This window comes from Protopterus annectens, chromosome 2.part2, assembly GCF_019279795.1.
Source record: "Protopterus annectens isolate FY-2018-M chromosome 2.part2, PAN1.0, whole genome shotgun sequence".
In the NCBI taxonomy this organism is placed as follows: domain Eukaryota; kingdom Metazoa; phylum Chordata; order Ceratodontiformes; family Protopteridae; genus Protopterus; species Protopterus annectens.
This window is the reverse complement of record NC_056730.1, coordinates 1,036,882,237-1,036,895,509: the sequence shown is the minus strand read 5'-3', so window position 1 is coordinate 1,036,895,509 and position 13,273 is coordinate 1,036,882,237.

Sequence of the window (13,273 nt, the reverse complement as noted above, 5' to 3'; positions counted from 1 at the left end):
ACTTTGCTGTTTGGGATAATCTGATTGTACTGTTTGCATTTGCTTTTTAGAACATAAGAACATTCATACATACTGGTAAGGAATCATTTTGTGAAATTATTTTAGAGTTAATTGATTTAGACAAAAGCTTTTCTTACAAAATATTGGGGTCTACGAACGCTTAAATGTTCGAATCTGTAAAGGTCACCCTTAAAAAATCAAACAGTTAAGCATTCACATTTCTTTAAAAATGAAAAAAAATTAAAGGGTTTAAGCAGGGGGGCAAGCCCCCCTGCACCCACCACACCCCCCGCTACTAAAATATACCAACTCCAAGATCGTGCTACAGTGTAGGGAATGGGAAAATTTCCCATTTCCGCACTGTAGTTTACTGAAGTGCGATCTCAGAGTTGGTATATTTAAGTAGCGGGGGGGGGGTGCAGAGAGGCTTGCCCCCCTGCTATAACCCTTTCCTTGAATTTTTTTTTTTATTTTTTTTTTTTGCAACTTTGAACGTTTGACTGTTTGACCTTTACAGATTTGAACATTTAAACATTCGTCGTTGTAATATAGACCCTAATGTTGAAGAGAATAACATATTTTCCCCTTGGAATAGTTTTCTACTGTGATGTAAAGCCTTTCTTAAAACTGAAAGATGCTTGTGCACTTTCCCCCTTCTGATATACTAGAGGAGAATGTTTTCTATAGCAGCACTGTAAAACTGAGACTCTTGATGAGAGACATTTATGGATTGGTGGGTATTAAACTTAAGCAACTTTCTAGGTTAGGGTAGGGAAATAAAACATTTGCCTAATCTGATATGTCTTACATCACAAAGAATCTTTAAGGTACACTGAGCAAAAAAAAAAGTTATATTCCTACTATGAGCCTTATAACCACTGTATTAGTATATGCCCACACAGGGTTCATGGGCATTGTAGAAAAAAAGGACATGTTTATAAGAAGTGTAAATTATACCATACAAAATCAGATTCTGAATGACAGGCTGTCTTATGGCAATACAAGATGACGTGACATAGCTTTGAGACAATTGTTGAACTAGAGGTGAAACCGTAGATTCATTCCATACTTCAGATTATAATATACACTATAATGTAAAGCAGACATTTTATTAAGAGTGCATCTGCTGATGCAGTGAATATTAACACATACCTTCTGTTTAAAGTTCAATATCCTATTATACTTGGAAATAAATATGATGAATTTAGTTCTGAAGGGGAGGGTATGGTGAAAGATAATGTCAGTTATAATGGGGAAGAGACTGCATTTTTTTGTTAGCAACAGGGTTAGTCAAAAAACAGAAAATAAAGGAAAAATGGATGGCTATCTCTAAAAATACAAAAAGGAAAAGGGTAATTAGACAATGATTTTAACAAATGTTAATAGTATACAGGGTGATTTACACTGTTTAGTCATTTTAGACTAGATGACACAAGGCTTCAGTTGATATCACTTGTTTATTGAACATTCATCATTTATCCATTTTTCAAAATAAGAATTTGAATGCTTTTTTGGTAGAAAACTACACTGGGCAACTAGTTATCATACATGCTCAGGTATAGCTTTATTTACTAAAAGCAGTAAAAGTGTCATATTACATGTTTTATTCATTATGGTTGAAAGAGCTTCACCAGTTGGTATTTTTCATCAACAAAACATATTTTGTTTTATTTTAATTTATACATCCATTAAATTAACCAAAGAAGTACACATTTTTGAAACACAATGGCCTTTTGTTATGATTAAGTTCATTATTATTATTATTATTATAATTTTTATTATTATTATTATTAATATTATTATTATTATTACTAGTATGGGTAACTTAGAAGAACATTTCATAAACAACCTGCAGATATTAACACTTTGCCGGAAATTGTAAGATCTGGGCATTTCACTTTAGAGAAGAAGAGACCAACAGCATTTCATAGGGGCATAGCAGCTACGGAAAGTGATCATTTTATATATTCTAATGCATTCACTGAAAGTGAAGGAGGAGCACTGGTTTCAGTTTTACTGACCACTGCACTACTTAGACTACTTTTGAGTATGGCTTTGACCATATGGTTATTGGTAGGGGATATAAGAGGATAAAATGTCAACTGATGCATTCCTTGAAGTACACTCACTGTACTAGTCATTGTTTTATACTATATGGAAAGAGCACTGGTTGGTTTAGAAGGAAAAACTTAAAGTCAAATAGCGCAGCCAGTATTCATAGTCCAGGGCTTCACAAATGGCTCATGGTTCTCTATGAAATGCAACTCTACACAGATATGCAAATAAAGTCAATAAAAGTCATTTGCACTGAATATAGAAAAGTGAAGTATTTTTTGAAAACATGCCCACTTCTTGCAAAAGAGCAAATTGTGTAAAGTTCAGCATTAAGAAGCTGAGAATTACTTTGTCAAAGCATAAGGGTATCTGTAACTTTTTTTCAAATATCAGGAGTGAGTGTGGCTAAGCATAGTCATGCGTGTAATTGTTAAGGAAAGCTGGATACTGTGCAGTACTTAAAACAGATTTTTGTTTGTAAGTGAAATGGTTTACAGTGTTTTAGAAAAAGGCATCCTTTTATGGACACCCTTATGGTTTAATTAAAGAATAGAAAGGGAAGATAGGAAAACTGAAAAAGGGGAGACACACAAACAGGGGAATACATAAGGGAAACATCAGGATGGTTTGTGCTGGAAGAGATAGGAAAGGGTGGGCACTATGAACTTGCAGGGATAGATCCCCCTATTGTTTTCAATTTTTTTTTTTTAATATGAGAAGGTACTGTGGGTGAGAAATTGGTAAGAGGGTGTAGGAGAAAGGATACAGGAAGAAAGGATGAGAAAGTGCCTGGAGTCCAGTCCACAGAGCCTCAAACATGTCTACTGCAATATGGTGTTGAAGTGGAGGACCCTATTGTTGAAAGGGCAGAGGCCTTGTGTTGGTGTGGTGATCAGCACCAACTGGAAGAGCATTTCTTCTACACTTTGAAGAGAGGCTTTGAAAGGACAAATACTCCTATCTACGAGCTCCAACAGTGCCTCTGCACCAAGCTCTCCATCGTTTTCAGGGTTGAGGTTTCCACCACACCACATGCTGCTGCACATGCAACTGGGGCCTCTACCCTAACCCTTTGTGGACATCCCTGGATGAGCAGAGGTTGATCTTTCCCTAGAATGGGAGGTAGTTGCCTGGCCAGCTCCTGTGGGATTTGAACCTATAAAAATTGAAAATAAATGGGGGAGAAACAAAACAATAAATGAGAAAGAAATGCATAATCAAATTAAGAAAAAACAAACAAAAAAGGGAGTGGGGAGAGACAAAACAGAAAATGCATAATAAATCCACACATCATGTTTACACGCCATTTTATGTACTATTGAAACATTGCAGTAAAATCTTTATTTAAGCAAAACTTCATAATAATTAGAATTACTCGTTGAAGGTTGTGCGTCAGAGCCGGCAACTCGGTACGTAAAAATATACTGCCAATCATTAGCAGACCAAAGTTCCGCTGTGGCGACCCCTAATCGGGAAAAGCCGAAAGACACAACAACTCAGGTAAAAACAGTAACATTAGCATGAACTGTAATGGTTTCAGTTGCATTTCATTCATCTGCTTAGCTTTAAAAAATATTTTTCTTATGACCCATACATAAAGCAGTTGTAAAAAGCATATGGCAAGTATATATAGATATATTCTGTAATTCTTCTTCTTTTTTACAGTAATATAATGATTTCAAATATATTTCATGCTTCTTATTCATATTGCAAACAAGTGAGGCAGAAATCTCTTAGACTTCAGCTATACTTACCAGAAGATTCAACCAGCGTTGTACTCTTCATTGTTGTTGACGACGATTGTATTATGTTTCTTCCTCAGCTGTAATTAAAAGGGAGAAGACAATGCTTGTTTTCCTGTATTTACACTTATCCATCCATCCATCTATCTATACATATATGTATTCCTGTCTAAGCAATAATTCCTTTTTATTACTTTTATTTTCTCTTACATATGGATAGTTGTACGAATTTGTACAATACTGTGCCAATATTCCCTGTCATGCAAGAGAAACATAAAAGTATGAAATGTCTGGAATGTTGTTTTCAAATTACTTTGTTGTGCATGTAACACTGTGTTCTGATTTAACTAATTCACAAGCACAGAAATGTAACAATTCATGGACCTTTGAATTTCCTCTACTGTACAAATGTGTCTGATTTGTTAGGTAATGTAGAAGCAAAACAAAATGTTGCTGCAAAGTTTATGCTGCTCATTCACTTGGCACAGCAAACCCCACCACCTCCCCATCTTCCACTCTAACTAGGGTGGGGAGTCTCAGACTTCAACCATGTTGCATGTGTAAGTAGAAATACCTTTGAACAAACAAGCTACCGTATTAGTTATATTTCTATGGCCTACACAAAACTGGCTTCATGTATAATATAATGGCTTAGGTCATTTTATGCAATAGTAATAAAATTTAATTTTTAATTTTAATTTTATTTTCCTTATTTATAATTCATTAAAAAACTTCTTCTTGTAACCCTGTGTATGGTTTACAGAGCTACCTAAGCAGATTATTTTTAATAAACATATCACATTTGTTTACATTACTCATATCTACCCATTTTAAAACTGATGCATGTATGATTACAAATATGCTCATGATTTCTTCTGCATTTCATAATAGCATTACAAGTAATATTTTCAGTACACATATATTTCGTAGAAAATTCGTCTAGTTATGCAAACTTGTTAAACATTTCTTTTTTTATCTTTACTATGACTCTGTGCTATAGTGAATATTAAGAAACAAAAAGTTTTTTTTTTTTACTTACATCATAATTCTGGCCTTCTCATTGCTGCATGGTTTACTCATTCAGCCACCTGGTCAGCTGTGTACTTCTGCTAATGATTGTACTGTGATGGCACTGCTGGTTGGAATGAGTAATACCTGTCACTGTTGACAGGTGGTCGCCCAACATTTGCCAAATATCATTTTTTCCAAGTTGTATGCCACATGCATGCCTTGATCTTAACCCAATCTGAATCATTAAGAAGGTAGGGCATTATCATGGTAGCCTTGTCAGACTGGCTAGGAGCAAGGCCTTGTGCCTTCACAGGTGAACAGGTGATGCCACTATTCAAAGTGCCAGAACAAGAATGAGAAAGCCATGATCAGGGATGTATTAATCAGGGATAGAACTTCTACCTGTGGGGTGTGACATCACCTTAACCAAATTCTGTTTAGTACTAGGGGCATTACAACAGCTAATGACTTTATTGGAAAGTTTGGTTTAATCATAACTGCTTTATCACATACTTATTTTCTTAAAGGAAACTAGTTACCTTTTCCTTCTACACTTGATTAAAATTGAAACATATAATTAATAATTGATATTGCTAATGGTAACAGGTATAGTTTTTTTAGCACCCTAAAACTAGAATGTCTCAAGGAGTACATCAGATTTTTTTTAGCTGTTGCATTTTTTTTTTGGTGGGGGTAAAAATAAATGAGTATTATTTTTAAACATTAGGAAATTGTGGTTTGTTTGATATGCTAGAATATGATGTACAGTGATAAATAGGCAGAGATTACAGTTCAGATTGTTCCAAGCTTGAGATTCAAATGGCTCCATTTTTGTTTTTTTATTAACATTCTGATTTTGGTTAGTCTAGGGCCATTAACATGCTCCTGTAGCATGCTTGGGGCAGTTGCAGAGTATTGATGACTGCAGAGCTGTCCATAATGCATCCATGTCAGTCTGATATACATGTATGTTACTTTGTTCATGCATTCATGATGAAGAAAACATCAACATTCACAGATACCTCTTGGGACACGTTTGTGTACTACTACTACTACTACTACTACTACAGTTTATAGAGATGAATATAAATTAGCCTAATTTACATATAACGTGTAAATAGCCATGCATTTTCACCAGTAAGTTGAGCATCTCCATATTAATTTGCAGAGACTGGCAGTGAATGCATGAGTTTACTGCAGACTTATTACGATAAGGAAGTATTTTTAAAAATACCCCAATTTAATAAGAAACAGAAATATAATTTCATTACTGAATTAAAGTCATATTTAATTAATTTACATATAAGATGTGCATGTTATGATAGCAGAGACTGATTGCTACATTTGTTCATTTAGAAACTGGATTTCATGACAGCAACAGTGGAAATGATTACTGATGACAGAAAATGATCAATACTGTAGTATAATTTAATGATTGGGCATACTTGGTTATAAATGCAATAATTTATTACTGAAGTTCTGCAGTGCTAAGGATATTAAAAGGCATGCATGATGAATTGGAGGTTTTCTGAAGTGGCACTGATGAATAACAAAATGGCAGTATTATGAGTACATGACAAGGGTAGAGCGTAAGGCAAGGATGCTCTCTTTGATAACAATGATTGCATTCATGGCCCAAATGAACTGTAAGTAAAATATTGCTAGTTTCCATGGTTATATTGAGATTTCTCTGTGTAATTAAATGGTTGTTGCCTCACTGCAAGAGGTTCTCCGGTTCGATTATTGGCCTGAGCGCCTTCTGTGCGGAGTCTGCATGTCCTCGCCATGGTTGAGTAAACTTGAAAAGACATGCAGGTAGGTGCATGCGTGTGTGGGTGTGCCTTCTTTGAAGGTTGGGAGCTATTCTGGCAACTCAACACTGTAAAAATTCACTGCCAATCATTAGCAGACCGGAGCTCTGCTGTGGCGACCCCTAACCAGGAAAAGCCGGAAGACCTTTCCTTTTAAAGTTAAGTAACATTTTATTTAATCTGGGTGGCAAGAAGACTTGGCTAGTGTTTCATACTTTAAAAGTTGATTACATCAAAACAGTATTTCACATATTTTATGACTGCACGTGTAGAAATGATGGAAAACAGGGGATCAAAACAGAGAAAGGATGACATCAGCCATGAGGAAAATTGTGCCCTCCTGGCAGCACTTAGGACATTTGGGGAATTTCTTTCTGGTAAACGGGGACCCAGACAAGCCAAGAGGGACAAGGGCTGGAATCAAGTATTTGTTTAAAATTAATGCAGTGGATGGATGAAATCAAGTACTGGCAGAGTGCAAAATAATTGGAAATTATATGGAGGCAAAGCCAGGCAGAATGTAATTTCCTGTACCATGACAGGGCAGTGGGGGGGGGCTGTGAAACTTAAGTAACACCAGTTGAGGAATACCTTCTATCAATCAGTGGGAATGACTGACACAAAAGATGGTGGAAAAGGAATAATTAAAGGTGCTGTGGACACTTCTCCATCTTAACCAATGTATGAAGCAGCAGCAACACTCATTTGCTAATGAAAGTTGGTTTAAAATCAGTAACATACATTTATATAGAGAACTGAATGCTGACAAGGAATGATCTCATTATGTATGTCACAATTTATTATTATTATTATTATTATTATTATTATTATTAGATGAACCTTGTGCATCAATACAGAATGGAAATAAAGGCAGTGTGCATGGTAAGTGTCCCACTCACCCACTTGTAAGCATGCATTACTTTATACTATTAATTTACTATTAATATTTTCAAATATTTTTTTACAGGGTCAGCATCAGAAACAAATAGTTCTAGCATATCAATAAATGTGGATAATATCAGCAGTAGAATGATGTTGCTGCTGATAACATAGTTATGTTTGTGAGGCAGCCTGAGGGAAGTGGTAGTCAATCCCCAAATTTAATGGCCAGATCTCTCACCCCACAACATGTTAGTAACTCTGCAGAAAGTGACAGTTCATCACAACATCAAGTACAAGCTGACATACCCAGAAGAACACTTTGAGGATATTGATAGGCATTCAAATGTAACAGTGTCCACAGTGACACTTTTACAAAGGCATCCAAGCACAGTAATATTTTACAGCAGCCCCAGGAATCACATAAATCATTGACTGATCAACAGGAAATATGTTGTGACATTGTCAGAGATCAGAACAATGCCACAGAGAGTCAGATAGACATGATCAGTGTTCTCCAAGGTACGAGTGATGATTTCCAGAACTACTTGGAAATGGCACAGAGAAGGGATAATGCCATGATCACACTGACATTTAGTATGGTGGGGCACTAAGTATCTGTGACTGCCTCCATTTGTACACAAGTTAGGACACACTAAAACAAGGTGGAGTCAGTCTTGCAATGGACAGAGGATGGAATACTGTCTAGACATGTGGGGGAGATCACACAATAATCCATTGCTTCTCAAGACAATAATGTCAGTACTCAAAGTGAGCAAGCACAATATATTTCAAAAGAACATGTCAGTATTATTCTACACCTAACAAAACCTCACATTTGAGGTTATGATCACGGTCATGCAGCACTGACATGTCAGTGACAGCAGAATGACCTTCATCAATTAGGCCATAACATCAGACCAACTCACCTTAAATTTCTTATGGTAGCTGTTCCTCAAAATCACTTGCAGCATCACCTAGCCTATCCATAAGAGATGTGTTGACTCATTTGATCTTTAACTACTGTGAGTCAGCTTTAAAGACATGGTTGTCTGTTTAACTGGAATAGGGGGTTGGGGTGAGAGGAGTTTTCAAATGCATGCATTTCATCACTGTAAAACTAGTATGTACATTGTCAGTGAAAGGTAGGAAAAAAAACAATGATATAAGGATTACCATCCCTACAGCATAAAGGAAGTAATGCATAAAAATGTTCAGGATAAATATATCATAAGCAAATGGCACATTAAAATGAGTATCCTGCCATGTAAACTTACACTGCTGCCACTTCACCCTCCCCACTGCACAAATGATAATAGTTTCTGTATGTTTCTGAAGTTAGAAATTATTGTGTAATGCAGCATAAAATTAATCTTATGTGCAGAACAACAAAATAGTCTAAGAAGAGATGGCTTAATATAAAAAGCAGTAAACCTCATTTCCCTTAAATTTGCAATACATTAACTTAGGAAGTATATCACTGTTTACAGTATTCTTACTTTTGTATAATTAAGTAATGCATAAACCAGAACTTAATCATCAAAACAGACACAAATGTGAATTATTCTTATATGATTCCTTACAACATAAGAGATCACAAGTCAGTGAGCACTCAGGCATGATTTTAAGTAACAATAATATGAGTAACTTTTCTAAATGATAATAAAAAAAAATTAAGATGAGAAAGAATGTCAAATGAACAGTGACAGCAGACCATGCACCACACAGCATAGTCAACAGGTATCACTGCATGCATCAATTATACTGTATGTGTTTTTTAAAATAAAGGAAACAATAACTTGAATGTCATGGTCCATAGTGGTGGTCTATATGCCCCCTCTATACCTGTGCAGCCCTATGTCATGCACAAGCCTGCCACATGGGGTCCCTTACAAGTGCTGCTGTCTGGTTGTCACTAGTCATAACTGGGATGGGACTGGGAGCATGGGTCACTTCAATACTAGATCAGTGCATGATCATGTAATGCAGAATGCAATATGCATTAAACATCCTGCATGTAGTAGATGGTTCATACTGAAGGGCACACCCCAGGCTCATCCAGGCACCAGAAATGGTTCTTCAGGAGGCTAAGGACCCTTTCAATGACAGAGATGTGCTATACATCTCCTCTGCAACTTCACTTGGATTTCTCACTGGTGTCATGAGCCATGACGTTAGTGGATCTCCAGCATCAAGTGTTCAGCAGTATATTTTAATATGAAAAGCTACTTAAATACAATATAACATATATCTCTCTCTATCTATATATCTATGTCTAATATATATATATATATATATATATATATATATATATATATATATATATATATATATATATATATATATATTTCCACTTACAAACAAGATGACCACTGGACATCCTACTATGCAAGAAGAGATGGTAGAGTGAGCTAGTATGTCAGACATGGGAATCATGTGCACTGACAGGATGTTGGCCAGAGACATTGGTCATGCATTGCTGATACAGTGGCCATGCATAACACACTACCTAGCATTTAATGGAATGGTGGTTGTTCCTATTGTGATACAGCTCTCCCTGTGCACCAGACAAAGCCCTACTTAATGGGTGCAATGTATCACACCAAGTACCTCAGGGAAATGTGCCAGCCCATAAAGGGCACACATAGTCCTTGATTTGTTCAGAGGTGACACAGGTAAACATATATATGGATCTACACATACCAGGATTACATCCAGGAACTGTTGCAGTATTCCTGAGACAGAAGCCTGTCAGATCTCCACATAACCCCAGTTTGTCTCTGGAAGGTCCTCATAGCAAGTATAGTGAGGGCTGTAAATACCTTGGTGTTCACAGGGACAGGAAGTTCATGCATTTCTCCATTTTTTTTATGGGTTTCAAACATGCCATCTAAGAGCCTTATAATGTCCTTGTCTACTATGAATCTATCAAGGATTTCCCGATTATCAAAGTTATAATGGGTAATCCTTTGCTTATATTTTTGCTTTCTTGGCTGATGAGTGCCATTCATTGTAAGTAGTTTTGGCCCAACCAGAACAAGCTATGAAGATCCAGAAATAGCAAAGTTAGCAGCAAGTGAAAGCATTCTCATGGGTTGCAACTCTACCAGATTTTTGTAAGGTTTTCTTTATATAGTGTATCTGAGATCAAAGTAGAAAATGGCAAAATATATATATGAATTGCAAATGGTGTAAAACATAAGCGTACAAAGATTTACATCACTCCTCATTTACATCTCATTATTTGCACATTTGCATAAGCACATTCAAGGTCATCGCTCATTGTTATGAATGGCCTTTTTGAGTTGGAGCTCAGAAGAAATTATATTAGAAAGAGATTACAAATATAATATAAAAATCAGGATTTATTGAAAATACAGTCTTATATAGTCACCAAAGGAATGAAGAGATTTCCCTGTTTTAGAGAAAATCATTTGCCTTTCATAATAAACTATGTAGAGTATTCAAGATACTACAGAGGATATTTGCACATGTAATGATTCTATATTATAAGCAGTTTCTTGACATATAAAACATATGTGTAGTACTGTAATGGAACAGGAACGAGGTTCTTTATAAGTTAATACTTTTGCAAATTAGCATATAATAGAACTTAATAAAGTTGTTATAATGGTAGAGTCAGAGATGGCTTAAAAATCATTTAATGTTAAAAGTTCTTCTGGTCTTGCTGAATGTGGTTATGACCTTTATAGACAGATGAGAGAAAATGATAAACACATCTTTCTAACAATTCAGAGAAATCTCTGTTTTTGTGATGGAATTGTTGAATTTATTTGGAGAAAAGGAGACAAAACTCTTTACACAATTGACCATTTAAAGTGAAAAAATGTAAAACTTTGCAAGCAGGAATACATTTGGTATTGGATGAAGTTGTATTTAGTATTAAACATAGAAGATATCAGGAATTACTCAGTTAAATGCAAGACTCAATAAACTGTACATATTCTGCTAAGACTATTTGCATGTCATGGCAAGATGTGCATATGGCAGTGCACAGTTTTATATTCAGTAAGTGACTCTACACAGTGTGTAGAGCTGTGCAACCACCATAAACACTGTGGCATGCTAGTTTCAGCATAAACAGCTGAATTTTATGCTAATCAATCAATCCAGATTGAGGAACTATTCAACAAGCTATAAACCAACCATGTAGACTCAGTGTTAGTTTTCCCTCTGAATACCAAAATTTATTGGAATGCAGTCATGGAAGAGAGTCTACACATAAACAATGTTAGAGGCTGCTGTTGTTTTAATTCATGTATATTTACAGCTGGCTGAATGCTGCTGCTATTAGACCATGGCTAAGAAGGAGAAAAGTTTTCAGACCCCAATTAATGTATGACAATCTGCATGAGCTGGAAATTATAGATTGCAACAAGATAGAGCACACTACTGGAACTCTGCAACTACTGTCACCCTCAACTCAGGGCCAGGGCAAACCAAGGGGAACCAATACAGGTGGAGATATTTGAACTGTTTCTTACTGAAATTGGTACACCTTGTTTGCTGTAGCATAGACTAGATCCGGGCCTGCCGAATCTAGCTTTGTTTGTATGCTTGTTGTTTGTTTGCTTGTTATTTCCCTGAAACACTAATTCCACCTAAAACGCGGCTTTTCAGTGCTTCTTTGGATCCCTAGTGATATCTGCATTGCTTACTGTACTTATTTCCTTGTTTCACTTGAAAGAAAGTTACTGTTTGTCATTTTTGCATTTAAGTTACCTGTAACACATTGCATTTACGTCACCTGGCACTTGCTCACTAAGTCAGCACTAAAAAATTAAAAGCACTACACCCTCACAAACTCCCCTTGAGTACCTTGTTCCCCATTGGCCCTTTTTTCAATTATAAAAGAATTACCAATACTATTCTAGCATGTCCAAAGGTCAGTTGTCAATCTCCTCTCCGGTCCAGCTGGTGAATCTGGGAATCTTGAGGCAATGTTACAACTGCCTCATGTACACAGACAACCCTCTCCTCCTCCCAACAAATTCCAACACATGAGAGAGATGTTACCATATAGCCAAACTGGAGGATAAGCTCTCTCAACTCAGTACTGGCGTAACCAGTCAGGAGGAGAAGGAAACCACACTCAATACAATTCCAGTCTCACATAGACCTACCACGACAGCAAACCAAACACATAAACACATAAAAACATACTCGGAGGCTCTAAATAAAAATCTGCTTAAGCAGCAGAGACCTCCAAAGCAGACACCCAAGCAACCGCTACCCCAAAACAAAACACATGCAACACATAGCTCACAAAGCCAGTGTGCCGAACAGTCACAGCCCTTAAGGCTAAACAACACACCTGATACACTTGTAATAGGTGACTCTATCATCAGGCACACTGACCTCCCGCTCACCAGGCTGAACAAGGAGAAGGTCACGGTGAGCTGCCTGTCGGGCGCTAGGATCCGCCACATAACACAAGCATTCAGGTCACTCCAAGGTAAGTACAAATATGACTCAGTCATTGTCCATGCTGGTGTGAATGACCTGAGACATCCCTCCCTGGACTACATGAAAAGAGACATAGAGGAGCTCTCTGAGCATGTAGCCCAGGCCGGTATGACCCTGACCTTGAGTAGCATCTTACCCTCACCAAGAATGATGCCACAATATGAAGACAAGATGATCAATTTCAACAATTGGCTTAAGTATTAATGTCATTCAAAGGGGATCCAATGCCTGTCAGCCTGGGATGACATGCTCGACAAGCCACGATGCTTCGCTAGGGATGGCTTGCAC